Source organism: Colletes latitarsis, unplaced genomic scaffold (assembly GCF_051014445.1).
Source record: "Colletes latitarsis isolate SP2378_abdomen unplaced genomic scaffold, iyColLati1 scaffold0007, whole genome shotgun sequence".
NCBI lineage: Eukaryota > Metazoa > Arthropoda > Insecta > Hymenoptera > Colletidae > Colletes > Colletes latitarsis.
In genome coordinates this window covers 7,718,574-7,736,400 of record NW_027488367.1, presented here as the reverse complement: position 1 = coordinate 7,736,400, position 17,827 = coordinate 7,718,574, and positions in this window count along the sequence as shown.

The following is a 17,827-nucleotide window of genomic DNA, read 5'->3' as shown; positions in this document are numbered from 1 at the left end:
TGCGAAAGTATGAGTCTGATGAGTGATAATCCCAGGCCTAACCTAGACCTAACATGCGTTGTCCTCGAAAATATTGATCGAAACCTGGTTTAATCGTCTGTTTCAGTGTGGTACCACATTACTATGCGATCCAAACCAGAAAATAACCCAGGAGCTGTTCAACGAGTATGTGAAAAACGCGAAAGTATGAGCCTGATGTGGGCAAATCCCAGACCTATCCCAGACCTAACTTGCGTTGTCCTCTAAGATATTGATGGAATCCAGGTTTAATTGACTGTTTCAGTGTTGTACTTCATTACTACGTGATGCAATCCAGAAAAAGGCCAGGATCTAGCCATCAAGTATGAGAAATATGCGAAAGAATGAGCCTGATGAGAGCAAATCCCAGACCTAACCTAGACCTAACATGAATTACTCTCTAAAATATTGATCAAAACCAGGTTTAATTGACTGTTTCAGTGTGGTACCACATTACTACGTGATCCAAACCAGAAAAAACCCAGGATCCGTGCAACAAGTATGAGAAGAATGCGAAAGTATGAGTCTGATGAGTGAAAATCCCAGGCATAACCTAGACCTAACATGCGTTATCCTCAAAAATATTGATCGAAACCTGGTTTAATCGACTGTTTTAGTGTGGTACCACATTACTATGTGATCCAAACCAGAAAATAACCCAGGATCTGTTCTACGAGTATGTGAAGTCTGCGAAAGTATGAGCCTGATGAGGGCAAATCCCAGACCTATCCCAGACCTAACTTGCGTTGTCCTCTAAAATATTTATCAAGACCAGGTTTAATTGATTGTTTCTGTGTGGTCCCACATTACTACGTGATCCAAACCAGAAAAAACCCAGGATCCGTTCAACAAGTATGAGAAGAATGCGAAAGTATGAGTCTGATGAGTGAAAATCCCAGGCCAAACCTGGACCTAACATGCGTTATCCTCAAAAATATTGATCGAAACCTGGTTTAATCGACTGTTTCAGTGTGGTACCACATTACTATGTGATCCAAACCAGAAAATAACCCAGGATCTGTTCTACGAGTATGTGAAGTGTGCGAATGTATGAGCCTGATGAGGGCAAATCCCAGACCTATCCCAGACCTAACTTGCGTTGTCCTCTAAAATATTGATGGAAACCAGGTTTCATTGACTGTTTCAGTGTGGTACTACATTACTACGTGATGCAATCCAGAAAAAGCCCAGGATCTAGCCATCAAGTATGAGAAATATGCGAAGGAATGAGCCTGATGAGAGCAAATCCCAGACCTAACCTAGACCTAACATGCGTTATCCTCTAAAATATTGAGCGAAACCAGGTTTAATGGACTGTTTCAGTGTGGTACCACACTACTTCGTGATCCAAACCAGAAATAGCCCAGGATCTAGCCATGAAGTATGAGAAATATGCGAAGGTATGAGCCTGACAGGGCAAATCCTAGACCTAACCCAGACCTAACATGCGTTATCATCTAAAATATTTATCAAGACGAGGTTTATTTGATTGTTTCTGTGTGGTCCCACATTACTACGTGATCCAAACCAGAAAAAACCCAGGATCTGTTCAACGAGTATGCGAAAAACGCGAAAGTATGAGCCTGATGTGGGCAAATCCCAGACCTATCCCAGACCTAACTTGCGTTGTCCTCTAAGATATTGATGGAAACCAGGTTTAATTGACTGTTTCAGTGTTGTACTTCATTACTACGTGATGCAATCCAGAAAAAGCCCAGGATCTAGCCATCAAGTATGAGAAATATGCGAAAGAATGAGCCTGATGAGAGCAAATCCCAGACCTAACCTAGACCTAACATGAATTATTCTCTAAAATATTGATCAAAACCAGGTTTAATTGACTGTTTCAGTGTGGTACCACATTACTACGTGATCCAAACCAGAAAATACCCAGGATCCGTTCATCACGTATGAGAAGAATGCGAAAGTATGAGTCTGATGAGTGAAAATCCCAGGCCTAACCTAGACCTAACATGCGTTATCCTCAAAAATATTGATCGAAACCTGGTTTAATCGACTGTTTCAATGTGGTACCACATTACTATGTGATTCAAACCAGAAAATAACCCAGGATCTGTTCTACGAGTATGTGAAGTGTGCGAGAGTATGAGTCTGATGAGGGCATATCCCAGACCTATCCCAGACCTAACATGCGTTATCCTCTAAAATATTTATCAAGACCAGGTTTAATTGATTGTTTCAGTGTGGTCCCACATTACTACGTGATCCAAACCAGAAAAAACCCAGGATCCGTTCAACAAGTATGTGAAGAATGCGAAAGTATGAGTCTGATGAGTGAAAATCCCAGACCTAACCTAGACCTAACATGCGCTATCCTCTAAAATGTTGATCCAAACCAGGTTTAATGGACTGTTTCAGTGTGGTACCACACTACTACGTGATCCATACCAGAAAAAACCCTGGATCTGTTCAACAAGTATGTGAAAAACGCGAAAGTATGAGCCTGACGAGTGCAAATCCTAGACCTAACCCAGACCTAACATGCGTTATCCTCAAAAATAGTGATCGAAACCAGGTTTAATCGACTGTTTCAGTGTGGTACCACACTACTACGTGACCCAATCCAGAAAAAACCCAGGATCCGTTCAACAAGTTTGAGAAGAATGCGAAAGTATGAGTCTGATGAGTGATAATCCCAGGCCTAACCTAGACCTAACATGCGTTGTCCTCGAAAATATTGATCGAAACCTGGTTTAATCGTCTGTTTCAGTGTGGTACCACATTACTATGCGATCCAAACCAGAAAATAACCCAGGAGCTGTTCAACGAGTATGTGAAAAACGCGAAAGTATGAGCCTGATGTGGGCAAATCCCAGACCTATCCCAGACCTAACTTGCGTTGTCCTCTAAGATATTGATGGAATCCAGGTTTAATTGACTGTTTCAGTGTTGTACTTCATTACTACGTGATGCAATCCAGAAAAAGGCCAGGATCTAGCCATCAAGTATGAGAAATATGCGAAAGAATGAGCCTGATGAGAGCAAATCCCAGACCTAACCTAGACCTAACATGAATTACTCTCTAAAATATTGATCAAAACCAGGTTTAATTGACTGTTTCAGTGTGGTACCACATTACTACGTGATCCAAACCAGAAAAAACCCAGGATCCGTGCAACAAGTATGAGAAGAATGCGAAAGTATGAGTCTGATGAGTGAAAATCCCAGGCATAACCTAGACCTAACATGCGTTATCCTCAAAAATATTGATCGAAACCTGGTTTAATCGACTGTTTTAGTGTGGTACCACATTACTATGTGATCCAAACCAGAAAATAACCCAGGATCTGTTCTACGAGTATGTGAAGTCTGCGAAAGTATGAGCCTGATGAGGGCAAATCCCAGACCTATCCCAGACCTAACTTGCGTTGTCCTCTAAAATATTTATCAAGACCAGGTTTAATTGATTGTTTCTGTGTGGTCCCACATTACTACGTGATCCAAACCAGAAAAAACCCAGGATCCGTTCAACAAGTATGAGAAGAATGCGAAAGTATGAGTCTGATGAGTGAAAATCCCAGGCCAAACCTAGACCTAACATGCGTTATCCTCAAAAATATTGATCGAAACCTGGTTTAATCGACCGTTTCAGTGTGGTACCACATTACTATGTGATCCAAACCAGAAAATAACCCAGGATCTGTTCTACGAGTATGTGAAGTGTGCGAATGTATGAGCCTGATGAGGGCAAATCCCAGACCTATCCCAGACCTAACTTGCGTTGTCCTCTAAAATATTGATGGAAACCAGGTTTCATTGACTGTTTCAGTGTGGTACTACATTACTACGTGATGCAATCCAGAAAAAGCCCAGGATCTAGCCATCAAGTATGAGAAATATGCGAAGGAATGAGCCTGATGAGAGCAAATCCCAGACCTAACCTAGACCTAACATGCGTTATCCTCTAAAATATTGAGCGAAACCAGGTTTAATGGACTGTTTCAGTGTGGTACCACACTACTTCGTGATCCAAACCAGAAATAGCCCAGGATCTAGCCATGAAGTATGAGAAATATGCGAAGGTATGAGCCTGACAGGGCAAATCCTAGACCTAACCCAGACCTAACATGCGTTATCATCTAAAATATTTATCAAGACGAGGTTTAATTGATTGTTTCTGTGTGGTCCCACATTACTACGTGATCCAAACCAGAAAAAACCCAGGATCTGTTCAACGAGTATGCGAAAAACGCGAAAGTATGAGCCTGATGTGGGCAAATCCCAGACCTATCCCAGACCTAACTTGCGTTGTCCTCTAAGATATTGATGGAAACCAGGTTTAATTGACTGTTTCAGGGTTGTACTTCATTACTACGTGATGCAATCCAGAAAAAGCCCAGGATCTAGCCATCAAGTATGAGAAATATGCGAAAGAATGAGCCTGATGAGAGCAAATCCCAGACCTAACCTAGACCTAACATGAATTATTCTCTAAAATATTGATCAAAACCAGGTTTAATTGACTGTTTCAGTGTGGTACCACATTACTACGTGATCCAAACCAGAAAATACCCAGGATCCGTTCATCACGTATGAGAAGAATGCGAAAGTGTGAGTCTGATGAGTGAAAATCCCAGGCCTAACCTAGACCTAACATGCGTTATCCTCAAAAATATTGATCGAAACCTGGTTTAATCGACTGTTTCAGTGTGGTACCACATTACTATGTGATTCAAACCAGAAAATAACCCAGGATCTGTTCTACGAGTATGTGAAGTGTGCGAGAGTATGAGTCTGATGAGGGCATATCCCAGACCTATCCCAGACCTAACATGCGTTATCCTCTAAAATATTTATCAAGACCAGGTTTAATTGATTGTTTCAGTGTGGTCCCACATTACTACGTGATCCAAACCAGAAAAAACCCAGGATCCGTTCAACAAGTATGTGAAGAATGCGAAAGTATGAGTCTGATGAGTGAAAATCCCAGACCTAACCTAGACCTAACATGCGCTATCCTCTAAAATGTTGATCCAAACCAGGTTTAATGGACTGTTTCAGTGTGGTACCACACTACTACGTGATCCATACCAGAAAAAACCCTGGATCTGTTCAACAAGTATGTGAAAAACGCGAAAGTATGAGCCTGATGTGGGCAAATCCCAGACCTATCCCAGACCTAACTTGCGTTGTCCTCTAAGATATTGATGGAATCCAGGTTTAATTGACTGTTTCAGTGTTGTACTTCATTACTACGTGATGCAATCCAGAAAAAGGCCAGGATCTAGCCATCAAGTATGAGAAATATGCGAAAGAATGAGCCTGATGAGAGCAAATCCCAGACCTAACCTAGATCTAACATGAATTATTCTCTAAAATATTGATCAAAACCAGGTTTAATTGACTGTTTCAGTGTGGTACCACATTACTACGTGATCCAAACCAGAAAAAACCCAGGATCCGTGCAACAAGTATGAGAAGAATGCGAAAGTATGAGTCTGATGAGTGAAAATCCCAGGCATAACCTAGACCTAACATGCGTTATCCTCAAAAATATTGATCGAAACCTGGTTTAATCGACTGTTTTAGTGTGGTACCACATTACTATGTGATCCAAACCAGAAAATAACCCAGGATCTGTTCTACGAGTATGTGAAGTCTGCGAAAGTATGAGCCTGATGAGGGCAAATCCCAGACCTATCCCAGACCTAACTTGCGTTGTCCTCTAAAATATTTATCAAGACCAGGTTTAATTGATTGTTTCTGTGTGGTCCCACATTACTACGTGATCCAAACCAGAAAAAACCCGGGATCCGTTCAACAAGTATGAGAAGAATGCGAAAGTGTGAATCTGATGAGTGAAAATCCCAGGGCTAACCTAGACCTAACATGCATTATCCTCTAAAATATTGATCCAAACCAGGTTTAGTGGACTGTTTCAGTGTGGTACCACTTTACTACGTGATCCGAAGCAGAAAAAACCCTCGATCAGGTCAACATGTATGTTAAAACTGCGAATGTATGACCCTGATGAGGGCAAATACCAGGCCTAACCTAGACCTAACATGCGTTGTCCTCTAAAATATTGATGGAAACCAGGTTTAATCGACTGTTTCAGCGTGGTACCACATTACTATGTGATCCAATCCAGAAATAGCCCAGGATCCAGCCATGAAGTATGAGAAATATGCGAAAGTATGAGCCTGATGAGGGCAAATCCTAGACCTCACCCAGACGTAACATGCGTTATCCTCTAAAATATTTATCAAAATCAGGTTTAATTGATTGTTTCAGTGTGGTACCACATTACTACGTGATTCACACCAGAAAAAACCCAAGATCCGTTCAACAAGTATGTGAAGAATGTGAAAGTATGAGTCTGATGAGTGAAAATCCCAGGCCTAACCTAGACCTAACATGCGTTATCCTCAATAATATTGATCGAAACCAGGTTTAATTGAGTGTTTCAGTGTTGTACTTCATTACTACGTGATGCAATCCAGAAAAAGCCCAGGATCTAGCCATCAAATATGAGAAATATGCGAATGTATGACCCTGATGAGGGCAAATACCAGGCCTAACCTAGACCTAACATGCGTTATCCTCTAAAATATTGAGCGAAACCAGGTTTAATCGACTGTTTCAGTGTGGTACCACTTTACTACGTGATCCACCCCAGAACTAGCCCAGGATCTAGCCATGAAGTATGAGAAATATGCGAAAGTAAGAGCCTGATGAAGGCAAATCCTAGACCTATCCCAAACTTAACTTGCGTTATCCTCTAAAATATTTATCAAGACCAGGTTTAATTGATTGTTTCAGTGTGGTACCACATTACTACGTGATCCACACCAGAAAAAACCCAAGATCCGTTCAACAAGTATGTGAAGAATGCGAAAGTATGAGTCTGATGAGGTCAAATCCCAGACCAATCCCAGACTTAACTTGCGTTATCCTATAAAATATTGATCGAAACCACGTTTAATCGACTGTTTCAGTGTGGTACCACATTACTACGTGATCCAAACCAGAAAAAACCCAGGATCTGTTCAACAATTATGTGACAAACGCGAAAGTATGGGCCTGATGAGGGCAAATCCCAGACATATCCCAGACCTAACTTGCGTTGTCCTCTAAGATATTGATCGAAACCAGGTTTAATTGACTGTTTCAGTATTGTACTTCATTACTACGTGATGCAATCCAGAAAAAGCCCAGGATCTAGCCATCAAATATGAGAAATATGCGAAAGAATGAGCCTGATGAGAGCAAATCCCAGACCTAACCCAGACCTAACATGAATTATTCTCTAAAATATTGATCGAAACCAGGTTTAATTGACTGTTTCAGTGTGGTCCCACATTACTACGTGATCCAAACCAGAAAAAACCCAGGATCCCTTCAACAAGTATGCGAAGAATGCGAAAGTATGAGTCTGATGAGTGAAAATCCCAGGCCTAACCTAGACCTAACATGAGTTATACTCTAAAATATTGATCGACACCAGGTTTAATCGACTGTTTCAGTGTGGTACCACATTACTGCGTGATCCAAACCAGCAAAAACCCAGGATCAGTTCAACAAGTATGTGAAGAATGCGAAAGTATGAGTCTGATGAGGGCAAATCCCAGACCTAACCTAGACCTAACATGCGTTATCCTCTAAAATATTGATCGAAACCTGGTTTAATCGACTGTTTCAGTGTGGTTCCACATTACTATGTGATCCAAACCAGAAAATAACCCAGGATCTGTTCAAGGAGTATGTGAAGTGTGCGAAAGTATGAGTCTGATGAGTAGAAATCCCAGACCTAACCTAGACCTAACATGCGTTATCCTCAAAAATATTGATCGAAACCTGGTTTAATCGACTGTTTTAGTGTGGTACCACATTACTATGTGATCCAAACCAGAAAATAACCCAGGATCTGTTCTACGAGTATGTGAAGTGTGCGAAAGTATGAGCCTGATGAGGGCAAATCCCAGACCTATCCCAGACCTAACTTGCGTTGTCCTCTAAAATATTCATCAAGACCAGGTTTAATTGATTGTTTCTGTGTGGTCCCACATTACTACGTGATCCAAACCAGAAAAAACCCAGGATCCGTTCAACAAGTATGAGAAGAATGCGAAAGTATGAGTCTGATGAGTGAAAATCCCAGGCCAAACCTAGACCTAACATGCGTTATCCTCAAAAATATTGATCGAAACCTGGTTTAATCGACTGTTTCAGTGTGGTACCACATTACTATGTGATCCAAACCAGAAAATAACCCAGGATCTGTTCTACGAGTATGTGAAGTGTGCGAAAGTATGAGCCTGATGAGGGCAAATCCCAGACCTATCCCAGACCTAACTTGCGTTGTCCTCTAAGATATTGATGGAAACCAGGCTTCATTGACTGTTTCAGTGTGGTACTACATTACTGCGTGATGCAGTCCAGAAAAAGCCCAGGATCTAGCCATCAAGTATGAGAAATATGCGAAGGAATGAGCCTGATGAGAGCAAATCCCAGACCTAACCTAGACCTAACATGCGTTATCCTCTAAAATATTGAGCGAAACCAGGTTTAATGGACTGTTTCAGTGTGGTACCACACTACTTCGTGATCCAAACCAGAAATAGCCCAGGATCTAGCCATGAAGTATGAGAAATATGCGAAGGTATGAGCCTGACAGGGCAAATCCTAGGCCTAACCCAGACCTAACGTGCGTTATCCTCTAAAATATTTATCAAGACGAGGTTTAATTGATTGTTTCTGTGTGGTCCCACATTACTACGTGATCCAAACCAGAAAAAACCCAGGATCCGTTCAACAAGTATGAGAAGAATGCGAAAGAGTGAATCTGATGAGTGAAAATCCCAGGGCTAACCTAGACCTAACATGCATGATCCTCTAAAATATTGATCCAAACCAGGTTTAGTGGACTGTTTCAGTGTGGTACCACTTTACTACGTGATCCGAAGCAGAAAAAACCCTCGATCAGGTCAACATGTATGTTAAAACTGCGAATGTATGACCCTGATGAGGGCAAATACCAGGCCTAACCTAGACCTAACATGCGTTGTCCTCTAAAATATTGATGGAAACCAGGTTTAATCGACTGTTTCAGCGTGGTACCACATTACTATGTGATCCAATCCAGAAATAGCCCAGGATCCAGCCATGAAGTATGAGAAATATGCGAAAGTATGAGCCTGATGAGGGCAAATCCTAGACCTCACCCAGACGTAACATGCGTTATCCTCTAAAATATTTATCAAAATCAGGTTTAATTGATTGTTTCAGTGTGGTACCACATTACTACGTGATTCACACCAGAAAAAACCCAAGATCCGTTCAACAAGTATGTGAAGAATGTGAAAGTATGAGTCTGATGAGTGAAAATCCCAGGCCTAACCTAGACCTAACATGCGTTATCCTCAATAATATTGATCGAAACCAGGTTTAATTGAGTGTTTCAGTGTTGTACTTCATTACTACGTGATGCAATCCAGAAAAAGCCCAGGATCTAGCCATCAAATATGAGAAATATGCGAATGTATGACCCTGATGAGGGCAAATACCAGGCCTAACCTAGACCTAACATGCGTTATCCTCTAAAATATTGAGCGAAACCAGGTTTAATCGACTGTTTCAGTGTGGTACCACTTTACTACGTGATCCACCCCAGAACTAGGCCAGGATCTAGCCATGAAGTATGAGAAATATGCGAAAGTAAGAGCCTGATGAGGGCAAATCCTAGACCTATCCCAAACTTAACTTGCGTTATCCTCTAAAATATTTATCAAGACCAGGTTTAATTGATTGTTTCAGTGTGGTACCACATTACTACGTGATCCACACCAGAAAAAACCCAAGATCCGTTCAACAAGTATGTGAAGAATGCGAAAGTATGAGTCTGATGAGGTCAAATCCCAGACCAATCCCAGACTTAACTTGCGTTATCCTATAAAATATTGATCGAAACCACGTTTAATCGACTGTTTCAGTGTGGTACCACATTACTACGTGATCCAAACCAGAAAAAACCCAGGATCTGTTCAACAATTATGTGAAAAACGCGAAAGTATGAGCCTGATGAGGGCAAATCCCAGACATATCCCAGACCTAACTTGCGTTGTCCTCTAAGATATTGATCGAAACCAGGTTTAATTGACTGTTTCAGTATTGTACTTCATTACTACGTGATGCAATCCAGAAAAAGCCCAGGATCTAGCCATCAAATATGAGAAATATGCGAAAGAATGAGCCTGATGAGAGCAAATCCCAGACCTAACCCAGACCTAACATGAATTATTCTCTAAAATATTGATCGAAACCAGGTTTAATTGACTGTTTCAGTGTGGTCCCACATTACTACGTGATCCAAACCAGAAAAAACCCAGGATCCCTTCAACAAGTATGCGAAGAATGCGAAAGTATGAGTCTGATGAGTGAAAATCCCAGGCCTAACCTAGACCTAACATGAGTTATACTCTAAAATATTGATCGACACCAGGTTTAATCGACTGTTTCAGTGTGGTACCACATTACTGCGTGATCCAAACCAGCAAAAACCCAGGATCAGTTCAACAAGTATGTGAAGAATGCGAAAGTATGAGTCTGATGAGGGCAAATCCCAGACCTAACCTAGACCTAACATGCGTTATCCTCTAAAATATTGATCGAAACCTGGTTTAATCGACTGTTTCAGTGTGGTTCCACATTACTATGTGATCCAAACCAGAAAATAACCCAGGATCTGTTCAAGGAGTATGTGAAGTGTGCGAAAGTATGATTCTGATGAGGTCAAATCCCAGACCTATCCCAGACCCAACTTGCGTTATCCTCTAAAATTTTGATCGAAACCAGGTCTAATCGACTGTTTCAATGTGGTACCACATTACTACGTGATCCAAACCAGAAAAAACCCAGGATCTGTTCAACGAGTATGTGAAGTGTGCGAAAGTATGAGTCTGATGAGGTCAAATCCCAGACCAATCCCAGACCTAACTTGCGTTATCCTCTAAAATATTGATCGAAACCAGGTTTAATCGACTGTTTCAGTGTGGTACCACATTACTATGTGATCCAAACCAGAAAAAACCCAGGATCCGTTTACAAGTATGTGAAGAATGCGAAAGTATGAGTCTGATCAGTGAAAATCCCAGGCCTAACCTAGACCTAACATGAGTTATCCTCAAAAATATTGATCGAAACCTGGTTTAATCGACTGTTTCAGTGTGGTACCACATTACTATGTGATCCAAACCAGAAAATAACCCAGGATCTGTTCAACAAGTATGTGAAAAACGCGAAAGTATGAGCCTGATGAGGGCAAATCCCAGACCTATCCCAGATCTAACTTGCGTTGTCCTCTAAAATATTGATGGAAACCAGGTTTCATTGACTGTTTCAGTGTGGTACTACATTACTACGTGATGCAATCCAGAAAAAGCCCAGGATCTAGCCATGAAGTATGAGAAATATGCGAAAGTATGAGCCTGATGAGGGCAAATCCTAGAGCTAACACAGACCTAACATGCGTTATCCTCTAAAATATTTATCAAGACCAGGTTTAATTGATTGTTTCTGTGTGGTCCCACATTACTACGTGATCCAAACCAGAAAAAACCCAGGATCCGTTCAACAAGTATGAGAAGAATGCGAAAGTATGAGTCTGATGAGTGAAAATCCAAGGCCTAACCTAGACCTAACATGCGTTATCCTCAAAAATATTGATCGAAACCTGGTTTAATCGACTGTTTCAGTGTGGTACCACATTACTATGTGATCCAAACCAGAAAATAACCCAGGATCTGTTCTACGAGTATGTGAAGTGTGCGAATGTATGAGCCTGATGAGGGCAAATCCCAGACCTATCCCAGACCTAACTTGCGTTGTCCTCTAAAATATTGATGGAAACCAGGTTTCATTGACTGTTTCAGTGTGGTACTTCATTACTACGTGATGCAATCCAGAAAAAGCCCAGGATCTAGCCATCAAGTATGAGAAATATGCGAAAGAATGAGCCTGATGAGAGCAAATCCCAGACCTAACCTAGACCTAACATGAATTATTCTCTAATATATTGATCGAAACCAAGTTTAGTTGACTGTTTCAGTGTGGTCCCACATTACTACGTGATCCAAACCAGAAACAACCCAGAATCCGTTCAACAAGTATGTGAAGAATGCGAAAGTATGAGTCTGATGAGTGAAAATCCCAGGCCAAACCTAGACCTAACATGCGTTATCCTCAAAAATATTGATCGAAACCTGGTTTAATCGACTGTTTCAGTGTGGTACCACATTACTATGCGATCCAAACCAGAAAATAACACAGGATCTGTCAAACGAGTATGTGAAGTGTGCGAAAGTATGAGCCTGATGAGAGCAAATCCCAGACCTAACCTAGACCTAACATGAATTATTCTCTAAAATATTGATCGAAACCAGGTTTAATTGACTGTTTCGGTGTGGTACCACATTACTACGTGATCCAAACCAGAAAAAGCCCAGCATCAGTTCAACAAGTATGTAAAAAACGCGAAAGTATGAGCCTGATGAGGGCGAATCCCAGACCTATGCCAAACCTAACTTGCGTTATCCTCTAAAATATTGATCGAAACGAGGTTTAATTGACTGTTTCAGCGTGGTACCACATTACTACGTGATACAATCCAGAAACAGCCCAGGATCTAGCCATGAAGTATGAGAAATATGCGAAAGTATGAGCCTGACGAGTGCAAATCCTAGACCCAACCCAGACCTAACATGCGTTATCCTCAAAAATATTGATCGAAACCAGGTTTAATCGACTGTTTCAGTGCGGTACCACACTACTACGTGACCCAATCCAGAAAAAACCCAGGATCCGTTCAACAAGTTTGAGAAGAATGCGAAAGTATGAGTCTGATGAGTGATAATACCAGGCCTAACCGAGACCTAACATGCGTTATCCTCGAAAATATTGATCGAAACCTGGTTTAATCGTCTGTTTCAGTGTGGTACCACATTACTATGCGATCCAAACCAGAAAATAACCCAGGAGCTGTTCAACGAGTATGTGAAAAACGCGAAAGTTTGAGCCTGATGTGGGCAAATCCCAGACCTATCCCAGACCTAACTTGCGTTGTCCTCTAAGATATTGATGGAATCCAGGTTTAATTGACTGTTTCAGTGTTGTACTTCATTACTACGTGATGCAATCCAGAAAAAGGCCAGGATCTAGCCATCAAGTATGAGAAATATGCGAAAGAATGAGCCTGATGAGAGCAAATCCCAGACCTAACCTAGACCTAACATGAATTATTCTCTAAAATATTGATCAAAACCAGGTTTAATTGACTGTTTCAGTGTGGTACCACATTACTACGTGATCCAAACCAGAAAAAACCCAGGATCCGTGCAACAAGTATGAGAAGAATGCGAAAGTATGAGTCTGATGAGTGAAAATCCCAGGCCTAACCTAGACCTAACATGCGTTATCCTCAAAAATATTGATCGAAACCTGGTTTAATCGACTGTTTCAGTGTGGTACCACATTACTATGGGATCCAAACCAGAAAATAACCCAGGATCTGTTCAAGGAGTATGTGAAGTGTGCGAAAGTATGAGTCTGATGAGGGCAAATCCCAGACCTATCCCAGACCTAACATGCGTTATCCTCTAAAATATTTATCAAGACCAGGTTTAATTGATTGTTTCAGTGTGGTCCCACATTACTACGTGATCCAAACCAGAAAAAACCCAGGATCCGTTCAACAAGTATGAGAAGAATGCGAAAGTATGAGTCTGATGAATGAAAATCCCAGGCCAAACCTAGACCTAACATGCGTTATCCTCAAAAATATTGATCGAAACCTGGTTTAATCGACTGTTTCAGTGTGGTACCACATTACTATGTGATCCAAACCAGAAAATAACCCAGGATCTGTTCAAGGAGTATGTGAAGTGTGCGAAAGTATGAGTCTGATGAGTGGAAATCCCAGACCTAACCTAGACCTAACATGCGTTATCCTCAAAAATATTGATCGAAACCTGGTTTAATCGACTGTTTTAGTGTGGTACCACATTACTATGTGATCCAAACCAGAAAATAACCCAGGATCTGTTCTACGAGTATGTGAAGTGTGCGAAAGTATGAGCCTGATGAGGGCAAATCCCAGACCTATCCCAGACCTAACTTGCGTTGTCCTCTAAAATATTCATCAAGACCAGGTTTAATTGATTGTTTCTGTGTGGTCCCACATTACTACGTGATCCAAACCAGAAAAAACCCAGGATCCGTTCAACAAGTATGAGAAGAATGCGAAAGTATGAGTCTGATGAGTGAAAATCCCAGGCATAACCTAGACCTAACATGCGTTATCCTCAAAAATATTGATCGAAACCTGGTTTAATCGACTGTTTTAGTGTGGTACCACATTACTATGTGATCCAAACCAGAAAATAACCCAGGATCTGTTCTACGAGTATGTGAAGTCTGCGAAAGTATGAGCCTGATGAGGGCAAATCTCAGACCTATCCCAGACCTAACTTGCGTTGTCCTCTAAAATATTTATCAAGACCAGGTTTAATTGATTGTTTCTGTGTGGTCCCACATTACTACGTGATCCAAACCAGAAAAAACCCAGGATCCGTTCAACAAGTATGAGAAGAATGCGAAAGTATGAGTCTGATGAGTGAAAATCCCAGGCCAAACCTAGACCTAACATGCGTTATCCTCAAAAATATTGATCGAAACCTGGTTTAATCGATTGTTTCAGTGTGGTACCACATTACTATGTGATCCAAACCAGAAAATAACCCAGGATCTGTTCTACGAGTATGTGAAGTGTGCGAAAGTATGAGCCTGATGAGGGCAAATCCCAGACCTATCCCAGACCTAACTTGCGTTGTCCTCTAAGATATTGATGGAAACCAGGTTTCATTGACTGTTTCAGTGTGGTACTACATTACTGCGTGATGCAGTCCAGAAAAAGCCCAGGATCTAGCCATCAAGTATGAGAAATATGCGAAGGAATGAGCCTGATGAGAGCAAATCCCAGACCTAACCTAGACCTAACATGCGTTATCCTCTAAAATATTGAGCGAAACCAGGTTTAATGGACTGTTTCAGTGTGGTACCACACTACTTCGTGATCCAAACCAGAAAAAACCCAGGATCCGTTCAACAAGTATGAGAAGAATGCGAAAGTGTGAATCTGATGAGTGAAAATCCCAGGGCTAACCTAGACCTAACATGCATTATCCTCTAAAATATTGATCCAAACCAGGTTTAGTGGACTGTTTCAGTGTGGTACCACTTTACTACGTGATCCGAAGCAGAAAAAACCCTCGATCAGGTCAACATGTATGTTAAAACTGCGAATGTATGACCCTGATGAGGGCAAATACCAGGCCTAACCTAGACCTAACATGCGTTGTCCTCTAAAATATTGATGGAAACCAGGTTTAATCGACTGTTTCAGCGTGGTACCACATTACTATGTGATCCAATCCAGAAATAGCCCAGGATCCAGCCATGAAGTATGAGAAATATGCGAAAGTATGAGCCTGATGAGGGCAAATCCTAGACCTCACCCAGACGTAACATGCGTTATCCTCTAAAATATTTATCAAAATCAGGTTTAATTGATTGTTTCAGTGTGGTACCACATTACTACGTGATTCACACCAGAAAAAACCCAAGATCCGTTCAACAAGTATGTGAAGAATGCGAAAGTATGAGTCTGATGAGTGAAAATCCCAGGCCTAACCTAGACCTAACATGCGTTATCCTCAATAATATTGATCGAAACCAGGTTTAATTGAGTGTTTCAGTGTTGTACTTCATTACTACGTGATGCAATCCAGAAAAAGCCCAGGAACTAGCCATCTAGTATGAGAAATATGCGAAAGAATGAGTCTGATGAGGGCAAATCCCAGGCCTAACCTAGACATAAATTTCGTTATCCTATAAAATATTGATCGAAACCAGGTTTAGTGGGCTGTCTCAGTGTGGTACCACATTACTGCGCGATCCAAACCAGAAAAAACCCAGGAACTGTTCAACAAGTATGAGAAAAATGCGAAAGTATGAGCCTGATGAGGGCAAATCCTAGACCTAACCCAGACCTAACATGCGTTATCATCTAAAATATTTATCACACCTGGTTTAATTGATTGTTTCAGTGTGGTACCACATTACTACGTGAACCATACCAGAAAAAACCCAGGATCCGTTCAACAAGTATCTGAACAATGCGAAAGTATGAGTCTGATGAGTGAAAATCTCAGGGCTAACCTAGACCTAACATGCATTATCCTCTAAAATATTGATCCAAACCAGCTTTAGTGGACTGTTTCAGTGTGGTACCACTTTACTACGTGATCCGAAGCAGAAAAAACCCTCGATCAGGTCAACATGTATGTTAGAACTGCGAAAGTATGACCCTGATGAGGGCAAGTCCTAGTCCTAACCCAGACCTAACATGCGTTATCTTCTAAAATATTGAGCGAAACCAGGTTTAATGGACTGTTTCAGTGTGGTACCTCACTACTTCGTGATCCAAACTAGAGAAAACCCAGGATCTGTTCAACAAGTATGCGACAAACGCGAAACTGTGAGCCTGAGGAGAGCAAATCTTAGACCTAACACAGACCTAAGATGCGTTATCCTCTAAAATATTTATCCAGACCAGGTTTCATTGAATGTTTCAGTGTGGTACCACATTACTACGTGATCCAATCCAGAAATAGCCCAGGATCTTGCCATGAAGTATGAGAAATATGCGAAAGTATGAGCCTGATGAGGGCAAATCCTAGACCTAACCCAAACCTAACATGCGTTATCCTCTAAAATATTGATCAAGACCAGGTTTAATTGAATGTTTCAGTGTGGTACCACATTACTACGTGAACCAAACCAGAAAAAACCCGGGATATGTTAAACGAGTATGTGAAGTGTGCGAAAGTACGAGCCTGATGAGGGCGAATCCCAGACCTTTCCCAGACCTAACTTGCGTTGTCCTCTAAGATATTGATGGAAACCAGGTTTAATTGACTGTTTCAGTGTTGTACTTCATTACTACGTGATGCAATCCAGAAAAAGCCCAGGATCTAGCCATCAAGTATGAGAAATATGCGAAAGAATGAGTCTGATGAGTGCAAATCCCAGACCTAACCTAGACCTAACATGAATTATTCTCTAAAATATTGATCGAAACCAGGTTTAATTGACTGTTTCAGTGTGGTACCACATTACTATGTGATTCAATCCAGTAAAACCCCAGGATCCGTTCAACAAGTATGTGAAGAATGCGAAAATATGAGCCTGATGAGGGCAAACCCCAGACCTATCCCGGACCTAACTTGCGTTATCCTCTAAAATATTGATCGAAACCAGGTTTCATTGACTGTTTCAGCGTGGTACCACATTACTGCGTGATCCAAACCAGAAAAAACCCAGGATCCGTTCAACAAGTATGTGAAGAATGCGAAAGCATGAGTCTGATGAGGGCAAATCCCAGGCCTGACCTAGACATAACTTTCGTTATCCTCTAAAATGTTGATCGAAACCAGGTTTAGTGGGCTGTTTGAGTGTGGTACCACATTACTGCGCGATCCAAACCAGAAAAAACCCAGGATCTGTTCAACAAGTATGTGAAAAATTCGAAAGTATGACCCTGATGTGGGCAAATCCCAGACCTAACCCAGACCTAACGTGAATTATTCTCTAAAATATTGATCGAAACCAGGTTTAATTGACTGTTTCAGTGTGGTACCACATTACTACGTGATCCAATCCAGTAATAGGCCAGGATCCAGCCGTGAAGTATGAGAAATATGCGAAAGTATGAGCCTGATGAGGGCAAATCCCA